Source organism: Prosopis cineraria, unplaced genomic scaffold (genome assembly GCF_029017545.1).
Source record: "Prosopis cineraria cultivar Desert tree isolate PC_DT_omini unplaced genomic scaffold, ASM2901754v1 PC6, whole genome shotgun sequence".
NCBI classification, from domain to species: Eukaryota; Viridiplantae; Streptophyta; class Magnoliopsida; order Fabales; family Fabaceae; genus Prosopis; species Prosopis cineraria.
In genome coordinates, this window is record NW_026555337.1 from 5,389,895 (window position 1) to 5,413,819 (window position 23,925).

At 29.9% G+C, this 23,925-nt stretch overlaps 1 pseudogene; it reads left to right on the plus strand.

The window, feature by feature from the left end:
* The first annotated feature begins 13,560 nt into the window (after nt 1-13,560).
* On the plus strand, nt 13,561-16,287 carry LOC129314691 (G-type lectin S-receptor-like serine/threonine-protein kinase At2g19130; annotated as a pseudogene).
* The last annotated feature ends 7,638 nt before the right edge of the window (nt 16,288-23,925 follow it).

Sequence of the window (23,925 nt, forward strand, 5' to 3'; positions counted from 1 at the left end):
TAGCCCTTCTTCTTTTGATTTCTAAAGCCTCCAAAGATTTGACTGCTCCTCTTCTCTACTCCACCAATGGGTCTGGTGTGGATAGGGGGCTTCTCATGAGGTTCTTTACTCCTCTCTCTATCAGCTTCTAATCTAGCCTCTCTCTTCCTCCGAGAAACTATTCGAAGCTTATTGCACATCTCACTGAATGTCTTGATCTCAAAAGGGGCTAACTGTTCCCTTAGATCAGGCCTCGCCTTCTCTAGTAATTGTTCAGCCATCCACTCTGTATCTTCATGTTTTTGGAGATAAGTGGAGTATTTAGATAATTCTGAGAATTGTTCAATAAATTCATCCTCATCTAGATCACCCTGGCGGAATGCATAAAACTCAGCCTCCTTTTCTGCTCTCAGTGCAGTAGGAAAATAATTCTCGAACAATATGGCTTTAAAATCTTCCCAAGTAAGAGAGGAATCATCCTTCGGTCCTGATATTTCCCACCATTTCTTAGCACTCTTCTGTAGTAAGAATATTTCCAGCTGCACCTTTTGATTAGAAGTGCACACAACCATACGAAAAATACTCTCCAATTGATCTATCCATTCTTCAACCACCGCCGGCTTAAGATTTCCATCGAAAGTAGGAGGATTAAACTTATGAAAAGTACTCCAAATCTTTGTGATCGTGGATGTCTGTTGCTCAGAGTGGAGACTCATATTCTTTGAACTAGTCTCATGGTGAGAATAGGGAGATGAGCCTTCATCAGCAGATTGGCTCGCATTGAATACCTTGGTATGGCTTCCTTCTTGTTGGCCATTTCCCTCTCGGTTGGAATTCTCCTTATATTGTCTTAAAGTGGCCAACTCTTCTTCTTGTCTCTTCATACGGTCACTAAGATTATATAGTAGATCCATCATTTGCCTCATGGTTGGCTCATCCTGCCTTAGTTGTGACTGTATGGGCTTACCCTGCCCCATTTGTTGCTGTGTGGGCTCCAGTTGTGGAAGTGAAGGTATGTCATTTCCTATTGGCTCTATAGAATCACCGGCAATTTCGCCACCTCTCCTAGTTTTGGACACCATCTCTCCCCTCGTAAAGGATGGAAGTCACATAATTAAGTTAACACTAATCTCAAGACAAGAAAAAATAATGGAGAAGTATTATGATTTAATAATGTATATTGCCAATAAACTAGGTTAATGTATAACAATTTCATAATTTATAAGAATTTAAAATATGTAGCTTTGATACCAAAATTTGTAACACACCAAAAATTTTTTTTAAATAATTTAACTCAACCATAGTTGGGTTACAGCCACCCAACACATTTTTATATCAATAATTTCAATATAAAATATTTTATAATTGGCTTCAACTCACACACTATAATATTTCGAATAAATTTTTACCTCCCACATGCCATTAGGCTAAATCACATTTGTCCATCCTTATACTCCCAACAAGTAAAATAAGCAATTTAATAAATTTTCAACACAAGCCAGTTATTTGGCCTTATAATCATGCCATTTTAACCAATCCAAAGTAAACCAAATATTAAAATTACAGTCATCCAAATTGTACCAAAAATAGAAATAGTTTGAAAGGCATGATTACATTTATATATTCATATAATTGACAATAAACAAAAGGCCCTATTATTGGTAATATAACACATTATAAATCATAAATTAAATACCCAAAGGAGACAGTGGATCTATACCACTAAGCCTCTGGGACTCCTCCACGTGTCACTCGTGGCTCTTCTCCTGAAAATTATTAACCACATAATGAGACTCAAAAGTCCCAGTAACCAAAGCCAATTTATGATTGTGTATACAAACAGTTAAGTGTGTGCTTACTAAGTGAGAATTAAAAATAATATAATTCCAACAAATATAAAAAATATTACAATACACACAAAAAACCATCCTTATATCCCTCCATTAACCTCGAGCCGTAGCCCGCACTCGGTGCTAAATTACCCGGCCAAAGGTAGATTAGCCCGAGCCCTTACAAACCACCTATTGAGCTCCAATAGGGGCATACCACGTGGCACATAAATACAACAACAATAGCAAGTCTCCCAACACCTCCCACAATAATCAAATAAATTTATAATAATATTGCACAATTATATAATATTACAAAATTTATAATTTTCTCAATAATCACCCAATTAATATGAAGTAACACTAATCATAAATTAAAAGCATGGTTACCTCGTGGCTTTTTCAATAAATTATTCCTTAAAATTTCTCTCTCTGTTAACCTCTAGAAGTTCATGTTATTTCATCACATTTTCCTTAGATTTTAATCGGTTTTAGTTCAATTGTATATGTTTTTATTGCCCAAATTAGGAAAATGTGCATTTTGTTTTGGGCTTGTGTTCTTGGCTTTAATTTGATATTTTTAGCCTAATTTCATGTTATTTTGATTAGAAGCGTTTCTGGATATTTTTTAGAAGGCGTTTGGATGAAGAAATCAAAAGCTAATTGAATTATTTTCGTTAGCTGTAAAAACAGTACAAAACTACCAAAGTCGTCTCAAAGTCGTGACTTTCGTTCGCGACTTTCGTCGCTGTCAGAAAAACGCTGCGTTTCATTTATTAGAAATTAGTTGGCTAGGACACATATAAGCTGAGAGCTCGATTCAGAACGCATTCTTCAGACTTTTTGACACTTTTGGAGCTTGGTTGTGCTAGGGTTTGGGCATTGAAAGAGTTGGGATCAAGAGATTGAAGCTTTGAAGACATTTGGAGCTCATTTTCTTTGGTTTTTCTATTCCTCTTCCCTTTCCTCTCTTGTAATCTGAAATGAGTCCACTTATTTTGTATATTTATAGCTTGTGGATGATTATGAGTAGCTAAACCCTTTGTTCTAGGATTATTTGGAACCCTTGTATGGATTAACACCATATTTCTCCTCTCTTTTTGTGATTAATGATATATATGTGTTTATTTTACTCTTTCCTTAATGTTTCTACTTGATTGGCCACCATTTAGATGTTGGGTTCACTTAATTGATGCTTGAGAGGGCTAGGTTGAGTGTAGAACTTGGGTAAAATTGTGTAAGAACTTGATATTTGCATGTTGAATGGATGGTTTTGCTAGTAAGATAGAGATATACTTGCTAGCCTTGCATAGCCACATTAGGGTTGGTGTTTAAAATTGAGTTTTATTAATTGTAACAAGAGATTGGGCAATTAATTTAACTAAACACTTGTTCATGACTTGAGAGAGCTTGTCCAAGTATTTTTAGAACCCTAGGTTAGCACTTATTTTCATTAAAAGCATTTATGAGAGGAGGTAATTTTGGTGTTATGAAATGTAAGGGGGACAATTAATCCTAGGTCTCAATTTGTGTTGGAAGTTTGTGAATCACTCACTTTTTTTTATTTTCTAGTGTTAGTTTCATTTGAAAAATCATTTTCACCTAACTTTGTGTAGCTCAACTTGATCGAATTTACTTAGTCTTTTGCTTGATTATAGTTTTTAAACAAATCCTCGAGGGAACGATACTTTACTCATTTTATATTACTTGCTACGACCCGTGCACTTGCGGTGAGCAACACTCTCACCACAATCTTCACCAGTAATACAATCTATAAATAACATATTATTTATAAATATTAGTTTCAATTTTTGAAACTAATAAAATAATTCTAATAATAGAATTAAAAATATAACATAATTTCTAATCTCAATCTTAATACAAATCTAGAGTCAATACTATTAAGTAAAATTTTTAACTCCTCTTTTAATTATCAATAAACATTAATAATCTAAAAATCAACTTCTAAACTAATTTTTATTATCAAAATTTTCTTTTTATTTCATAAATTCATACCTAAAATATTCAAAAATTAAAAATTGAGTCTCTAGCTTAGAATCATAATCCTATAACCATAATAATTCATTTCTCATCCCAAATAATCATCTAAACCTCAATAAATCAACATATATTTTCAGATCTAGTTTAGAATTTGATTCATAAGCCACAGATTCAAAGATCATCAATAAATTTATACTCTAGAATATTTATTATACTACTGACAACTTCAAAAATTATATTTATTCAACATAAATTCATCCCTCTTCCAGATCTTAAATTTTCTACCACTACAAACTCAGAAACCAAAGAAGAAGGATGACTAAGAAAAAATTTTAGAACACTTACTTAGTCTTGAAAAGCTTAAAATCACACCCTAAATATCCTATTAAAAATTCTTACCTTAAAACCCAGCACCGGTGAACTTGGCTCACAGATGCTCTCTCTGCCTCAGCTCACGCACGAAAGAAGGAATGAAGAAATGAAGGAACAGGTGAGTTTTTATAAAAATTCAGTGGGTCCCACATTTTTTTAAAATTATTTCCTCTCTCTTCTTCTTCTTCTTCTTTTATTATTTTATTTTACTGTTGATGCGGCGGCCGAAAGCGTTCACGTTTTCTTCCTTCTTCTTCCTTTTTTTTTTGCATACCTTTTCCCTTTTTTATTATAATAATAATTTAATAATATTTTTTTATTATTTTTTTTAATTAATTAATTTTTTAATAAATTTTTTTTAAATTTTTTTAATTTAGAATTATATCCTAAATTAGATTTAATAATCATTTTCTACTAATTTTCTTACCTCTAAATATTATTATTTATTTTTTTTAAATTTCTATTAATCTAAATTAACTATTAAAATTTAAATTGAGATGTTACACATAACGTAGTATAGAAAGTAAAGGGAAGACAGCTTAGCTAAATTGCTGTCTATAAAATGTCAGAATTCAAACCTTCAATCATTTACGAGAATTATTACTATTTACGTCAACTTGGCGGGTGATACTTAATTTATTATTATTTTGCTAACATTGACACACATTAAATTTTGTTTTTGTTTTGGCCAGCATTACATTTTAGTTCACAACAAGCAGTTGAAGTTAAAATCTAGTAAGAGCGAGACTCTGTCTAAACCTTTGGAGAACTGCTTACTTATTTACACTCACCCATTTTTAACTACTCATACTCTTTAATGTAAAGACTGGGAGTTTCCCAAATTTAACGTTTTGCTGGATTTGTAAATGGGTTTTGGCCTCTTGGGTCTCCACAAAGGACAATCAAACACCCACTAAAACCTAAAATTGCGTTTTGAGTTTCTCTCTTCAAAGTATGGATGGAATTGCTTGCTTTTTAATACATTTTAAATTGGTTGTTGATTTTTGACTGAAGTAAATATATGTTAAATATACAATTTTTTAAAAATTTAAACATCTTTTTCAAAGCGTTATACAAAGTCTAAATGTGTGAGGTTTACTTGAGTGGTGAATTTTAAATATCATATATCTATTTTACTTTCAGAGCAATAAAAAAGAACGTTGAGTAGTAGTTTGGGATCCAAAATTTAAATAAAACTTAGTCTTGTTTGTTTAAGATTGAGATATTTATTTCTAATTAAATTGAGATATAATTTTTTATATGTTATCTATTCAATAACAAACTCTTTTTGTTTTTTTAGCAAAATTCTATAGCAAATTTTTATTATTAAGAGAAGATTGGCCCATTAGTTGGAATATAGTTGCTGCCCAAGAAATATAGACCAATTTTTTTATATCTTTGATATACATCTATATACCATTGACAAACAGTCTTAATAACAAGATGGTAGCATAATTTACAAAATTTTTTTTTATTGATATACAATGAAAAATATTAAATTAGTTAAGATACAAAATATAAAAAATATTGGGGTATTATCTTGGACTCTTGGTTTGGTTTTATAATATAAGTTATATTTACAAAAACCCCTTATTAATTAATATTATTAATACTTTAAAATATAATTATTTTGATTTGATTATACAAAAATATATTAAGCATTTAAATCTAATACCCAAGTGTTCTCCTTAAAATTTAATATTGAATACTTTGAAAAGTTTTATTTATTAATTTTAAGAAAAATAATTTATAGAAAAAGTATTTAGAACTTTAAATCAAATTGTTAAGTGGGTGAAGGGAAAAAGGGGGCAACTTTGGAGAGAGTCCGTGGGGGACAGGTAGCAAAAAAATCATGTAACTTGGACTGTACCCTGATTGCTACTAGTATTGATAAGCAAGAGTGTTTTCTTTATTTTATCTTTTTTTTTTCCTTTTATATTTTTGTGGATAAGATAAAGATATCACAAGGATTCTGAATTGAATTAGTTGGTTGGTGGGGTTAGAACAGGTAGTTGGCAACAAATTTTTATATGCATTCCATTTCATATCAACAAATTGAAATTTCCCTACATTTGATTAATCTAAGTTTATATAATAAATTATGGCAATATGTATAAATACTAATATATGCAGAAGTGGATTGACTGGCCGAATATTAAAATCGGAGGTATCACCAAGTGTTTTGCATCGATGGGATTTGGTTCTCTTCAAGATACATAGCACACTAACTTGGATTCAATTTACATTATATATTCTTGTAATTATTAGTAAATAAATAAATAAATCATGCACTTATATTGATAAAATAATGACGAGAGACAATGTAATAATTTATTGAATTTCGATCTTTTATACATTTCTTCTTTTTTATCTATTGTTTGAGAAAGATATTAAAATAGAATGCGTGGAGCTTGTTATTTAAGTAGAACTAGTATGGAGCCAACCATTTACTGAGGTGAATATGTTGAATCTACATATCTCTATTTATATAGACAAGTAAAGTAATGTATGCATATCTGAAGAATCTGCTAGAGAATATATATATATATATATATATTATGCCTATTTTTTTGGAAAATGAATTAAAAAAATAAAAAAAAATGAAAGTCATAATAGCTCAATATGATCTTTTACTATTATATATAATGCTGCAAAGCAAAACATCCATTTATTCATGAATTCAGACGGGAGCTTAACAGAAAGGCAATCCAGTTTCACAAACATATTTGATTTTTTGGCAGACTTATTTTATCACAATTTCTCTTAAATTTCATTTCCGAATAAGTAACAATCAATAAATAAAAATTGTAGTAATATTGACTAAATTTAAATGGCCCAACTACTAATCAATAAATTTATTTTTCCTAAACATTTGCTGTCCAGTAAAGTAACTATATTTTTAGTTGAAAGAAAGCCATACACTCTAAAATCTTCTCTCATTTTGAATTGATCCAGTTTACTTGAAAATTTTTGGGAAGGAACTTATAGAACTCTCTCAACTTGAAAATATTTATCTTTTACTGAAAATAATAATTATCTTTCTATCGAGAGTATTTATTTCATATTATTTATTTAAAGATACTTTTTCTATTTTACTCTTAAAAGTATTAAAGTACTGTTTGCATATTAGTAAGGTATACTCCACACAAATAAGGGATAAATTTAGTAAATGATATCATATTTTTACATATTAAGTAAATTACATATATATATATAATAACCTTTAATGATAAATATTTTAAAATGAAAGGAATAGTATTTAAAAATTTAAATAAACTATATTTGCCAGAAAAAGGGTAACTGCCCCTACAGGATGATGTGGCATGATGAGACCCAAAGGTGCTTACGTGGTCCACTAGGGGACCGTGGTAACTGTCCCTGCAGGATGATGTGGCATGGTGAGGCCCAAAGGTGCTTATGTGGTCCACTAGGGGACAGTGGTAACTACTGTATTGACCATCGTTACTTTCTTTTATTTTCTTTCGTTTGGGGCCAAATTTTCTTTTGACAAAAGTTTTGGGACCAAATTGACCCTCGTTATTGCCAACACGGATTGTTTGTTTCTTTTTAACCGGGGAAAGTGACAATTGAGGATCTAAAGGTAATTAATTTCAATTAAAAATTATAAAATATTAAAATTTCAATTAAAAATCATGACCTTTATTTAAAATTAAAAAAATATATAAAATTTTACGAAAAAGCCCTCTATTAGATATTAAAATGTACACAAAACTGCTGAATTCACTGTTGTGACATGAAAATATTGTTAATATGAGTTGAGAAAATAAGAAACTATATTTAAGAATAAATTATTTTTTATTATAAAAGAAATTCATTTTTGAAACATTCTAAGGTCATTTATAAATGTATAAAAGTGATTCAGAAATTTACTAACTTCATTCATGAATATGAACTCAATAACTTGTCAAATTAAATCTCATGCTTGTTAATATATAGTTAGACCATTTAAAAAATAAAGAGATAACATTGTTGAAATCACTATTGTAACATATGAATATTGTTAATGTTGGATGAAAAAATAAGAAATCATGCTTGGGAATATATTATTTTTCAGTATGAAAAAAATACACTTTTAAAATGTTCTAAGGTCACCTATAAATATATAAAAGTAACTGGAAAATTTATTAAATTCATTTAGTGATTTTTTCCTTAGAGGCATTTAAGACAATTCATATTGTTTTAAATTCAAAGAAAGGTCTATGATTTTTAATTGAGATTTCAATATTTTGTGATCCTCAATTAAAATTAATGATCTTAAAAGATTTTTAATTATCATTTTCCCTTTCAATCGCCACTGGAGTCCTGGTGCTTTTGGCTTCCCTTCACCAATGACAAAATTGATCTTATCTGATTACGCGTAATATATACCCTCTTTTCTCGTAGGACAGAAAACAATGTTTTTTATTTTTATTTTTTGGGACCTGGGGACAGAAAACAACGTTGATGGCTATCGTACAAAAAAAGACCCAGTCAGCACTACGTTTACTCTTTTTTGTATTTTTTGTTTTGCCAGAACAACACTAGGTTTATTCACAAAACACAAAAGTGCAAATCTCAAGGAGAAACACGAGTTCGGACTTAGACAGCATTGATCTTCAGTCTGTTGAAATATGCCAAACAATTTCTAACTTGTGCTTCGCATGAAATTATTGGGTTCATTATTCTTTCCTTTTTGGCCACTGGCATTTGAACTCGTGATCCGTGCACTATGCAGTTCACATTGAAGAAGCGAGCCACAAAGTCATGCTATAAGATTGTACTCCATTATCAACATAACGTTAGAAATATGGCATTTTGAAAATAAAACACTAATTATTGTGGCTAACTTTGTACTATACTCATGTTTCGATTCATTGCATGCTACTTTTGTTGCTTTTCCTGTTAACTTTTGCGAACACTTTGCAGAAAAGTTTGCACATAACCCCTTTAATTCTTAAAGATTATAGCCATGTTCAATCTTGTTGTAAATATATGATACTTCGAACTAACTTATTAAAATTAAGGAAGCTAAGTGTTGTTAAATCATTGAAAATAAAATAACTTTTCTAATTTATCCCGATTTAAGAGTATAACTTTTAAAAAGAAAAATATCAGGAAGTAAATATGGGTGATGATTTTGAAAGATAACTAATACTCATCCTTTCATGGAAAGTGACTAATATAGGATTATCAAATCGTAAGACAAGATATCGAGTGAGTAGCTTTTGATTCAAACAAGAATTTTGGATCTCACTGTATATCAATATATTTCTTTCGAAAGATATGAAAGTCCAACAATTTTCCGCATCTTGATTAATAAGCCATTTAATATATTTTCTTTTATATATCATCAATTCATCATACATTTTTCTATTAATTTTAATTTGAAATCTTATAAATGCACTACCTTTGGTCCATCAATTACCTCGCAGATATAGTAACAAATCCAGTCTAAACTGATTAAACTCATTAAACGTGTAAATTTGATTTCTTTTAAAGAAAGAAATTGTCATTATTTCGTTAAATTAATGTACTTTATCCTCATTAATTTTCTAGATGTAAAGGCAGTTTGATTTTTGAGCAAGAAGGTATTAATGATTCAAACAATTTTTAAAATATCTTGTACCAAGGACCAGGCAAATATTTTAAAAGGAGGCTTATAAAAAGAACCAAAAGGAGTGATTAAAACTTTACAGGCAGTCACACACACTGTCAAATTTCACAACATTTGATCGATAAAATTAATTTAAATTTATATTGTGGGTAACGCTAATGTGTGTTTGGTATGATAATCCCTTTCGCACTGAAATATGGCACAACCACCAGCCTAAGCCCCCAAAGTCCAGATCGAATTAGTCACATTTTAATTTAATTCGATTGATGAGGACGTCATATATATGACTGCAACCTCTCAATCCCTCTCGTATTTAATGAAATAGGCATTTTAATGATACCACTTGTGATCTTTTACTGTGCTTGATATTCATATGTAACTGCATTTCCCAAGTTTTTTTGTTGTGCTCATCTGCTTGAGGAATCCAAATATTGCTTTTTATAAATAAAAAAAGAGAACAATATATAACGGTGGGAACATTTCATTTGATACAGTCGTAGAGGATGTTACTTTTAATTAATTATTCTAAGCAATGGTTTGGGGTATGATTTGTAGGGTATATAGTATAGATACGTAGAACAATTGATAAACGCAAACTTATGATTAAAGTTTGGTAATATCTGAAATCACATCATTATGTCTAATTTTAATTACACGCACATGAAGCACGAACTTATCTTTCTTTTATAATACATGGCAAGAATCCAGCATATATTCATGGTTAGCTAATAATGAATAAGAATGAACTGGCCTCCACCTCCTAAACTATTTCATGTGGAAAAAAAATTCAACACATGGGGCTACACATGTAAATATTAAAAATCTGTGGTTATTATTATAATCACATCCAAATAAAGCGGTCTATCTATGAAAGTTTTAAAGCTTAAAAGGTATAATTATTATAGAATTAATGTGTAAAAATCTGTCTAATATTTATAGTTTGTTGAGGAGCCAAATCATTAATATCATAACCTTAAATTTATAAATAGAGGTTATAGTTATTGGATTGACCAGGTTAGTTGGAATGTTCTCCAATATTCTCCTTGTTGGAAACATTCAAAAATTCCCTTCGGTAACAATGTGGAAAACATGCTTGTGAATTTGAAAATTGAATCAAAGTGATGGACTCAACTATTTAGGTATGCTTTTGCATTTAGGTTCTTCTGTTTTTCTAAATCAATATGGGATTATATTCAAGTTTAAGGATTTGGTTTAAATTAATTCTTTGGTTTTGAATATGAAGTCAATTGATCAGGAACCACCATTCCAACATTTCACTCAATTCTAGCATGCAATAGTGTCTTCCTTGTTGAACATACGTACGCTACTCTCCACTGTGCCTTATGTTACATGAGGCGGTTTTTATGATCTATTATCTAGTAGACTAACATAAGACAATTTTAAAAAAGTCAACAACATTAAAATCTCATTCTGCACAAATGTCCTTAGTAATTGTGTTGTAGAGGGATGATATAAGAAATAAATTACAATTTACAAATAGTTGGAATCATCTCAATGAATGAAGAAAAGTATCAAACAGCTGGCATGCTGTCAATTCAACTCCACTTTAGCGAGAAGAGATTAAAGCACATGCAAGATCAAGGGAAGTAGTTTCGTTCAAGTGGGCTCATGCCCATATTGAATTTTGCGAGCACCGAAAGGCTTCTAAGTTTAAACTCTGAACACAAAACAAGCTATCAAAGGCCCGTAAACATGTCCAATCGTATATAAGCAGAAAAATCCTTCTCTTTTTCGCCAAAGCCAGTCTTCAGTCTCCGTAGTTCCGCTCGTCTTCCCCACGACAATCACAAAATTGATATGATCTGGTTCGGCGAAACTTCACTTTTACTTTTCGCCAGAGATAAGGGCCCGTTTGGTTTTTCTGCATTTTATATTTAAAAAATAAAATTTTACTTTTAAAATGTTAAAAATTATTTGAATAAAATATTTTACAGAAAAGTACATCCTGAAAATATATCTAAACAGTGACTGAAAGTGAATTTGATAAACGTAACTATTTGAAATTTTTAAAAAGTGAATTTAAAAAGTAAGATGTTATTTGACCATACTACCCCAAGTTTAATTTCTTATTCCTTTATTTAAAAAAATTAATTTATTATCATTTCAATACTAATAATTAGATATCAAGTTTTTAGCATTATAAATTAAATAATTAATTATATTAATTTTTAGCATTAATGTGTAATAATAATTACAAATCTTTGTCATATTTTCTAAAATTACAAATTAAAAAAATATAAATAACTAGAAAATTAAGTTTTTAGCATTATAGATCAAATTTTATGTTATTTAAAATATTTATCATATTTTTTAAATATATTATATTTGTATAGTAAAAATTATAAATTATTATAAATTAATGTCCTTTTTGATAATTGTATATTCTAAAATACATTACATTATATAATCCAAATAACTCTCAATATACCAAACTAATTTTTAAAAAATATATTAAATATAAATTTTATTATAATAACTAATTTTTATTAAACTAATTTTTATTATATAAATATTTGATAAATTAAAAACTAAACACACACCCATTTTTTCTTAAAAGAAAGAGCTATTGGTTATACAAATAAAGGACAAGGTCAACAGAATGACCACCGCAAGCCAGGAATGCAGTCAAAAAATGTCCGCCAGAAAATTATTAGTTTGTAGTCTGACTTGCCGCCCCATTGCTCTACCAGACCCAGACTTCACCAGCCATGCCCAAGCCTTCTCTAAAATCACCAATAAGCATTTTCCTAATTTCTGCCTTAAAGTTTTATTTTAAAACCTTAATTTCCTTCGAGCTAATGAATTTTTCCATTACACTCAGAAAAAATCACCAATAAGCACACATAATGCGAATCGCCAAGTCAACACTTTTATTTTAGACAAACCAATCTTTTTTTGTAAGTTGGATTTTTTTCCCATTCAAAAGAAACCTATAAGAACACAATTAGATCCGACAACGATGGGTGGGACTGGTAGGCTATCCTTTTAGACCGTGCATCTTTCAAGGGCTGGAATTGAAAAAAAAAAAGAAAATTTTAATATAAAAAAGTTTTTCAATCCTATAAAAATAAGCTCGATTTACTTTTTAAATTTTTAAAATCTTTGTTATAACTTTGTTTATATAATTTACTTAAAATTTTAAATTAATACATGAGAATAATATAATTTATTAAATATTTATTTTAGGTCATGAATATAAAGTCAGTGAGGTTGTTGAAATAACATCCTCTCTAAATAGACTTTCATTTAATGGGTTTAGTGTTTTATTTTTGAATGAATATTGATGATAATAAAGATTAGAGAGTATGCATATTTAAATATTTGACTTAGGTATTTTGTAATTTACATATGTCTTGGTATAATTAGAAATTTTAATTTCAAAAATAAGAAAGTTATGTCCCGAAAACTGCGAATAAAAATAAAGGTTGAGAAAAATACTGATTTAGAATTAAAGGATTTATGGGCATGAGCCCTAGAGCTGGTTTTGCAAGGTCAGGGCTATAGAACCGGGCGCGCTTTCATTAGCACAACATTGTTGACTGCGATGGCATAAAGAATGGTCGTGCCCGTACAGGCCGAACCATTCATTGAACGCTATAACGATCAATAGGCTCTTGTTTCCTTTTTTTTGGGATTGCACAGCAAGTCACACACTCTTCCTTCAAATAAAATATCGTTATTTCTTATAAAAAAAAAAATATCTTAGTTCTTTATCTTAGCTGTTTCTGCTTGGCCATGGACAACATGAACGACCCATGGCCTTTTCTCTCTCTTCTTTTCCTCTGTTTCTTTTTTCACGCCATTCCTTCACTGGCAGCTGATACCATTTCTGCAAATCAAACTCTTTCTGGGGATCAAACTATCATCTCATCCGGTGGTGTCTTCGAATTGGGTTTCTTCAAGCCAGGCAATTCCCCAAACTACTACATAGGCATCTGGTATAAAAAGGTCTCTCAACAGGCCATTGTTTGGGTGGCAAACAGAGACAGCCCAGTCTCTGATAAAAACTCCGCCAAGTTGGTTATATCAAACGGCAATTTGGTTCTCTTAAACGAGTCCCAAATCCAAGTTTGGTCGACAAACTTGATTTCCACCACCTCTGGTTCTGCTGTGGCTATACTCCTGGATTCTGGGAATCTTGTCCTAAGAGATGAGGTAGAATCTTCAGAAAATTTATGGCAGAGTTTTGATAATCCGACCAACACATTTCTTCCTGGCGGTAAAATCAAACTCAACAATAAGACAAAACAGCCTCAATATCTCACTTCCTGGAGGAACAAAGAAGATCCTGCCTCTGGAGCTAGACCCGAAAGGAACCACTTCGTACCTGATTCTTTGGAACAAGTCTGAAGAGTATTGGACTAGCGGTTCTTGGAACGGCCAAATTTTTAGCTTGGTCCCTGAAATGAGGGCGAATTTCTTATACAATTACACCTTTGTTTCGAACGAGAACGAGAGCTATTTTACTTACTCCATGTATAACTCTTCTATTTTATCTCATCTGGTGATTGATATCTCGGGACAGATCCAGCAACTCTCGTGGCTAGAAAGCACGAATCAGTGGAATTTGTTTTGGTCTCAACCAAGGCAACAATGTGAGGTGTATGCTTTTTGTGGATCATTTGGGACCTGCAATGAGAATTCCCTGCCATTTTGTACTTGCCTGACTGGTTTCAAGCCAAAGTCACAAACTGATTGGGATCTAGAGGATCATTCAGGTGGGTGTGTGAGGAAAACCAAGTTGCAGTGTGAGAATCCGAGTTCATCTAATAGAGAGAAAGACAGGTTTTTGGCAATGCCAAACGTGGCCTTACCTAAACACTCACAATCTGTGGGAGTAGGAAATGCTGTTGAATGCGAATCCACGTGCTTAAAAAATTGCTCTTGCGTTGCTCATGCGTATGACAGTAATGGGTGTTCTGTTTGGAATGGAGATTTATTAAGTCTGCAGCAACTTTCCCAAGATGACAGTGATGGAGAAACGTTATTTCTAAAAGTTGCGGCTTCTGAGATTTCAGATGCTCCACACAAAAAGCAAGACATTATTGGTATTGTGGTAGGCTTGGTTGGAGGTCTAGGGGTTCTCCTAGCCATTTGCCTCTTTGTGATGATGAGAAGAAAAAAGAGAGTAGTTGGATTAGGAAGATCGGCCGTGGGTTCATCGGCGGCATTTGGGTACAGAGATCTACAAAATGCAACCAAGAATTTTTCTGAAAATCTAGGAGAAGGTTTTGGTTCTGTTTTCAAAGGTACGTTGTCGGATTCAAGTCCCATAGCAGTAAAGAATCTTGAAAACACAAGCCAAGGTGAGAAAAAGTTCATATCAGAAGTCAGCACCGTAGGCATAGTCCGACATGACAATCTTGTTCGTCTTCGTGGGTTCTGTGCCGAAGGTTCCAGAAAGCTTCTGGTTTATGATTACATGCCAAATGGTTCTTTGGATTCTTATCTGCTTCCGGATATAAACTCCAAGAAATTGGAGTAGAATGTGAGGTACCAAATAGCATTAGGAACAGCAAGAGGACTAAATTACCTCCACGAGAAGTGTAAAGACTGCATTATACATTGTGACGTAAAGCCAGAAAACATTCTTTTAGATTCTGATTTTTGTCCAAAAATTGCAGACTTTGGCCTCACAAAGCTAGTTGGGATGGAAATCAACAGAATCCTCACAGCCATGAGAGGGACAAGGGGTTATCTTGCCCCAGAGTGGATTTCTGGTGTGACTATCACACCAAAAATTGATGTTTACAGTTATGGAATGATGCTATTCGAATTGGTGTCAGGAAGAAGAAACTCTGAACCATTTAAAGATAGTCAAGTTAAGTTCTTTCCCACCTTGGCTGCGAATGTAGTAATTCAAGGAGGCGATGTTCTTGACCTTTTAGATCCTACATTAGAGCGGAATGCGGACGTTGAAGAGTTGACTAGGATAATAAAACTTGCTTCGTGGTGTGTACAAGATGCTGAGTCTAACAGGCCATCCATGTGTCAGATTATTCCAATTCTAGAGGGATTTCTGGATATGAATTTGCCTCCGATTCCAAGATCCCTCCTACTGTTTGCGGGCAGCTAGAACATTGTTTTCTTCAATTTTAATTAGAAAGTAGTATCTCATTAGCAAGCTCAAAGTCCTTCAGAGAAAATCATGCACGAGGATTGAGGATAGTATGGTTTGCTTTCTATCCATTATTAATGTATAATTATTTCCAAAGCCCCCTCTCAGGACTTTGAGACTTTCTGGATGGGCTAAATCATGAGAAGAGCCCTCTTGATTAATTCAATCACAATAATGTGAGGTAGCATCCTATGGCGGTGTCAAGATATATATACTGGGATTGATCTTCTATGGCTACTTCTCTATTTTTGTAATTTGCTGTGGTGGTATGGGAGATACCGTGAACTTGTTTGTAAAAGTTATGCTCAGGCGATCAGGAGTAGTTTCTCTGGAATATTTATTATTGCATATTTATTCTCCTTAATTTACAAGAAATTCTCTTGAGAAACAAAAAGTAGTATCAAGTGTTCTAATTGTTGCATATTTATTCTCCTTGATTTATAAGGAATTCATAACTTCAAGAACAGTTAAAAGTTAAAAAGCACTCCCCCACCACATTTTATGAAACATTTTTTTTTGATAAAATTGCAAATTCCAATAAAATTAATTATATAGATTTTGGAATCTTAATTTCTTTCAAGAGAAATATAAACTTTTTAAAATATGCTATATTTAATAAGAGGGAGAGAGAGAAAGGATGATATTTGAAGAGTGAAATAATGAGAAACAATTCTTTTATAAATTCAGTGTGTTATGTTATTTATGTTATTTATGTTCTATTCAATAAAATTGCACAAATTAAATCAAATAAAATTTTATATATCATTATTTTTAATGACTTTTTTAATAGAATGTCTCTTTAATTTATTGTCTTCTCTCTCTCATAGTGAATTGCATAATCAATTTATATTTATAGTTACTTGGCATGACATGTTTTTATTAAATAGATTATAAATGATATGATGTATCAATTCATGCAAGAATTTCTCAATGATAAAAAATATTTTTGAAATAAATTTTATTAGTGAAATATTTTTCTCCAGAGCATCTTATATTATAAAATATCAAACCATCCTAAAAAATGTCTTATAAAATAAAGTTGATGAAATATTTTCACCTGATTTGATCAAGAAATGTTTTCATCCGATAAAAAGAAAAAGTACAAGACCTCGTAACAATTAATGCAAGCGTTAATCTTATCACACGCCAATGTGGAATCGGTTTAATTAATTGAAAGTATTTTTTTAGCCAATTAATTGAAAGTATTCGCTCTCATGTTTCTTCATCAAGTTTTCTAATTGTTACATACTTATTCTCCTTAATTTATAAGAAATTCATAACATGAAAGGACAGAAAGTTCAAATTACTTCCCGTTCCATTTTAGAAGATATTTTTTTAAAGTAAAATTACAAATTCCAATAAATTAAAGATTAAATGACAAATTTGCCTATAAATCATAGTCCAGGATTGTCTAAGATAATGAACTTTTTTTCTGTGCAATATTTCATTTCAATTTTTTAAAATGATGTAATCTTATCCATATCATTAATAAATTATAACTTTAACTGTTAATTGACAACAAAATTACATAAAAGAAGCTCAAAAATTATAAAAAATGACCAAAAAATTGGGTCCTTTTCTATATTTTCTTTGTCCCATTATGTAATTTTTTAGTTTTTTTTGTAATTTTTAAATTAATTAACAGGTAAAATTAACTTTTATTAATGATAGGACCGGTATAGTATCATTTTTAAAAGTTAAAGAAAAACTTTACATAAAAATTAAGTTTAAAATTCTAGATATTTTAGAGTCCTAGTTTAAGGGTAAAATTGCCTTTTAATCCTAAAATCTATTACATAGATTTTTGAATTTTAATTTTTATTAGAGGAAACTTATCATCTTTGAAAAAACCATTGAGAGACTTATAATCAATTACCAATCTTTTTTTTTTCTCTTTCTTTTTCTAATCTCTTCTTAGCATACAATGCTTGGCAGCATCTAGTTGATATTGCCAAAATTGCCACCATACAATCTCCTCCTCCTAAACTAGTTGTAGATATTTAAGGAATAAAATAATGAGGAGTATTATTTAAAAAGGTTTCATTAATGAATTGTTTTCCCAAAACATCTTTTGTTATAAAATATCAAACCATTCTAAAAAATTATTTTATAAAATAGGATGGATGAAGTGTAATAAAAAGGAAAAGTAATACGTCGTAATAATTAATGTCAAGGCTTAGTCTCACCACACGCCAATGTGGAATCGACTCAATTAATTGAAAGCATTCACTCTCACAGTCTCTCTGTTTTTTTTTTCTTTGTTGTTTTTTGGGCCAGAAACTCTCACAGTGTCATGTTTTGCACGTTAACGTGTTTTAATATTTTCTTTGACTAATTATCCTATCCGCTTGGGACTAACTATATCCCCAAAAAGATTCTTTGATTTTTAAGAGTTGACTGACCCCATGCAACAAGGAGTTTACATGCACCTTTAACTTTTAAATAGGATCATCGAATTTGGTCAAAAATGAATCGGTTAGAAGAGAGGAGAGTATTTACTTGTAGGACGATCATTGGAGTAGTTTCATATAAATTAGTTTTAAATTTAGATGATAGTACTTTAATGAATCAATAATTGTGAAATTTTCTAAATGAAGAAAAATTAGTATATAATTGAATGAAGGGATTAGCATAAATAATTGAATCGAAATAAAATTTCTTCTAAAATCAAAGCAAGCTGTAGAAGAAAATGTAGACCGGCACGTGTTTGATAATTAATTAGCAACCTTAATTGGTCCAACCAAGAGCAATTAGGTTCCTTGTTTCCGTAGGTGGAATTTGAATTTCGAGACACATTTATTTTTCCAAGTGTTGTGATACACGTTTGATGGCTAATTGGGTTTTGTAAGTCAAACAAAAATCAACAATCTTATTAAAATTATGGATTCAGGTTTCCATGGTTGGAATAATTTATAATTATTAATATGTGAATTATTGTATTGGCTAATTATTTAATAAATTATGAGTTTAAACAAATTTGGTTTTGAATTAAATAATAAGTCCGCAACAAATTAGCCTTGGCCCTATTTGAAAATATGTTATATATATGAATCCTACAAGTTATCCTGTCAGGTGGATGTGTAATCTATATGGATCATCACAGAAGCTGTGGATTCTACAAAGTATTAAATTTATTGATTAATGTTCTAATTGATATACTTTTATCATCCATCCAATATCTCTATGAAAGCCGTTTTTTTTTTTTTGACCTGATGAAAGCCGTATTAAAACCACTGTATATTTTGGATCACAAACATTACAAACCAGGCTTTTCAGATCACAATTCTTCTAGAATACATTCGGTTATTAATATTAAATTAAATATAAGAAAAGAGACTTAAATTGTGTGACGTACATTGACAGAGAAGACAAATATTTATTTATCCACCGAACCTTTATTTAATTTGACGTTGAATCGCTTATGCGGACGAGAAGACACCCACACACACACATCCAGACTACCTGGTACATTGAATAAAGTATTTGTGTGGGTGAATTATGACTACCGACTGCAAATATTATATAATACTATCTGGTAATATAGAAGAGAATGTATTTCGACAAAATTTAATCATAAGAAAACGGTTTAGCTGTGACAATTTGATTGATCATTCAATATTTGACGGCATACCTAGCTACTTTAATTTACTCTATAGTACTATACATTTCGTAAATGAATATTTCTCCATTTAATTTGTTCCCAGCGAAGATTCTTTAAATGTTCAGAAAAAGTTTACCTCATTTAAGTAAAATCCAGAATTAAGAGCGACCATGAAAAGGAAAGTGTGATCTATATATGTATTAGTTTTATTATGGCATCCACTAAAATCACATCTTAATGATTAAAAAGTTGTTCAGAGAAAAGTTTTTTTACTCTTGATCCTGATAAAGTTTGAAAAAAAAAAATTTCAATATAAACTATCATTACATTGGCCAAGATTTTATCTTCCTCGTAAGTATTGAATAATTCAAATGTATTATTGGAATATAAAATTTTATTCAATATAAAAAGCTTTATTACTTGCTTATTGAATTTACTATTTAATTCTTTTAATTGATATGTTCTTCATTTAACATATTTTGAGATTTTTATTGTAGTGCTTTAAAAAGTTTGTTAGTGATAATTTTTATAAATATACTCATAAGTTAGAGTTTTCTCTCCTATCTCCAGAGCATAGAGTTTTCTCTCTGTATGGTCTGATAGTCACCCACTATGATGATTTGCAAGGAGTGCTTTTTCCTCCATTGAGTTCGCGTGCGCTTCATCGCCCACTATGGCTGAGCTTCCATGAGAGTGTTTTGTGTTTTACTTTCCTCACCTCCTCTTATTCTCTCCTCTATTTTCTTTTTCTTTGTTCTATTGTTCGTTCTCCAGGTGTCTTAGGAGACTAGGGTGTAATTAGGGTGCGATTATGCAAGGCGGTGAAGGGAGCTCTTGTAAAACAGAAATTTCATTTAGTTTGGAAGCATTCAACGACCGTTCCTATGCTAGCTGTAACGAAAATTCACAACTTATAATGACAATCACACTATTAACTGCAATTGTAAGTATTACCTTGTAGCGACAATTTGATCACAACTGTCGCTATATGTGTTCTGTTTTTTTAAAAAAAAAAATTTTGGTATGCTATACATCCTTAATTACAAAAACTTGCATTTATAGTACATAAACAGCAACTTCGAAGACAAGTTCATTCATATCTCTTGAATTTTTACATGTCTAATACAAATATCTATCTAATCATCTACTCTAATCTTAATTCTAAAAAGTAACTGGACCAAATATTCTATATATGTCCCCAACTCTTGTAAAATATGGCTCTAAACTATTAAAATGTTACAAATTTAAAAATATATACATGAATATTAATTCAAGTATAAGGTAAGCTATAAATAAATCATTTTTGAGAAATTATTATCTTCTCAAATGAGTAGGTAATACATTAAATGATAATTTCATATATAAAAATCATTATGTAATAACCACAATCTTCTGCTAAAAAAAAAACCACAATCAACATTTCTTGATTGTTGAGCACACTGTTAAAAAATTAAATCAATTCAATTAATAAATTAATAGTATAATATTTATTCTAATTCTAGAATATATTTAAAATGCTTACTTGTATATGCAACCACTTACAGCTTTTTTTTTTGTCAACTATATCCACTAACTTCCAATAATCAAGTAAGAATCTATTTATTAAATGTACACACTTAGAAAATATAAACTAGTCTATCTTTTGAAATTAAAAAAAAATTAACAACACAACAACTTACAAATTGACATTCCCCAGGCACTAAACCTCATTTGGCTAATTTCAACAAATGTCAATGGATAAATAACAATTATAATTCTAATTCATAACCAATTCAAGTTTTTTTTTTTCACAATCAAGCTATCAAATAATTACTAAATTAAAATATGAACCATTATTTTTTATTCTCAAATTTAAAAAAAATTGAAATCGAAACAGCTTAAAAATTGACATTTCCTGGGCACTCCTCATTTGTCCAATTTCAACACATCTAAATGGATAATCAACTATAGATAAAATCTACAATCAATTCAAGCTATTAAATAATTACCTAATTAAAATATGCACAACTATTTTATCTTTTGAAATTTTAGAAAAAAAAATTGATAGCATAGCAACTTATAAATTGACATTTTTTGGGTACTAAACCCTCATTTGTCCAATTTCAGCAAATCTCAATGAATAATCAATAATTATAAATAGAATCTATAATCAATTCAAGCTTCTTCTTTTTTTTTAACACATTGAAGCTATCAAATAATTACCCAATTAAAATAACAGAACAAGAGATAGAAAAAACCAAATTATCCTTATATCAAATGATATCATTTATATTAAAAAGAAATAAATAATTTGATAAAATATGTAAGGAGACAGAGCTGAACATGCTTAATGGGTGTTAAAAATTATGCCTAAAAATTTTATATCAAATTTATATTAAAAATAAATAATTATCTAATAAAAAAAATAGAAAAGAGAGCTAAACATGCACAAGGGTGTTAAAAATTAGGCCCAAAATTGATATTAAATTTATATTAAAAATAAATAATTAATATCATAAAAAATATAAGGAAAGAGGGCTGAACAAATAAGGACAAAAACTTTAAAAAAAATTAAAAGAATCAAAATACCTAGATTGATGCATGAAGGCGAGCTAAAGGCTGAAGAAAGAGCATGAGAACTAATGCGCGAGCTAACGGGGAAGAGGAGAAGCTGAAGGGCGGAGAGCAAGGAGTTGAGGGAGGAGAGAAATGAGCTAAAGAGGAGAAGGAGCTAAAGGCAAAGAGGGAGGAAGGAGCTGAAAGATGATTGAGCTACGAGCAGTTGATGAACCAATGATTGAGAGAAGAAGTTGATGATGGAGGGAGAGGAAGCTGAAGACATGAGCTAAAGGAGGAGGACTAGCTGAAGGAGCGAAAATTGAAAAACAACTGTGAGGTAAGTTGTAGGATAAATATGTGGCAATGAAGAGTACATGTAATGACAGTACCAAAGCAGAATTGTCGTTATATGGTTAACAATTAATATGTCTCTCTAAAGATAGATCATTCGTCAGACAATAAATAATATGTAATTATTTTAGTTAATATTACTGTAATAATAGGAATTGATTAATTATTCTAATATTTATCCAATATTAATATTATTTATATGGTTAACAATTAATATGTCTCTCTAAAGATGGGTCATTCGTTAGACAATAAATAATATATAATTATTTTAATAAATATTACTATAGTAATATGGAATTGATCTAATATTAATATTATTTACATTACTATTAAAAAATATTGTTTGTATCATACTTATACTATTTTTATTAGTATTAATTAATTAATAATATTTATTTATATTAATATTAATATCATTTATTTATTAAGCAATAATTAACCACAGGTTCGGTCAGGTGACCTGTCATTAATTGTGTTTCTCTAACGACAGGTACCTGTCGTTAGACAACATTAATATATAATACTATTTTATAAAATGTTACTTTAATTAATATAAAATTAATTAATTATTTTATATTTATCTAACTTTAATATTATTATTATTTATGTTACTATTAATAAAAATATTATTTATATTATACTTACATTATTTATATTATAATTAATTACTATTATAAATAATATTACATTTATATTAATATTAATATAATTTCATAATTGATAAATGAAAAATTAATTAACGAGCTGAGCTGTGGGGGATAAATTATAATATAATTAATTTATGCAATGCTAATTAATAATAGAACAATTTCTTATATAATTAAAAAACGTGCTGAGCTATAGGGATGAATTAACAATTTATTAATTTATAATTTAAAAATGACCTTATTAATTATAATTTTAATTACTTATATTCTAGAAATGTTGGGATCACAATCATGACACATCATTGACAAACTGTCGTTACATATTTATAAATAAACATATGGTATAATTAAAATTATAATATTAATTAATATTATATATGTTAATAATACTTTTAGTTGAATAAAAGTTGGGGGTTTAGTGACACTAACGACAGGTCTCCAGACATGTCGTCAATATAAAATTATCACGACAGTTAATTAATAAACTGTCGTTTAAGCCACATAAATATAATTAATAATAGAATTATTGCTTATATTAATAAAAAAAACGAGCTAAGCTGTTGGGGATAAATTAACAATTAATTAATGATAGGCCCGGACTTGTCATTAATAATACCTTATTAATTTATAATTTAATAATTATTTATATTTAGAGCTGTCGAGATAACAATCACGACATATCCTTGAGAAAATGTATTTATAAATAAACACATGATATAATTAAAATTATAATATTAATTAATATTTTACATGTTAATAATACTTTTAGATGATAAAAGCTGAGGGTTTCATTATATTATCGTCAGGTCCTCACATACCTGTCGTTAAATGTTATAAAATATAACATAATAATA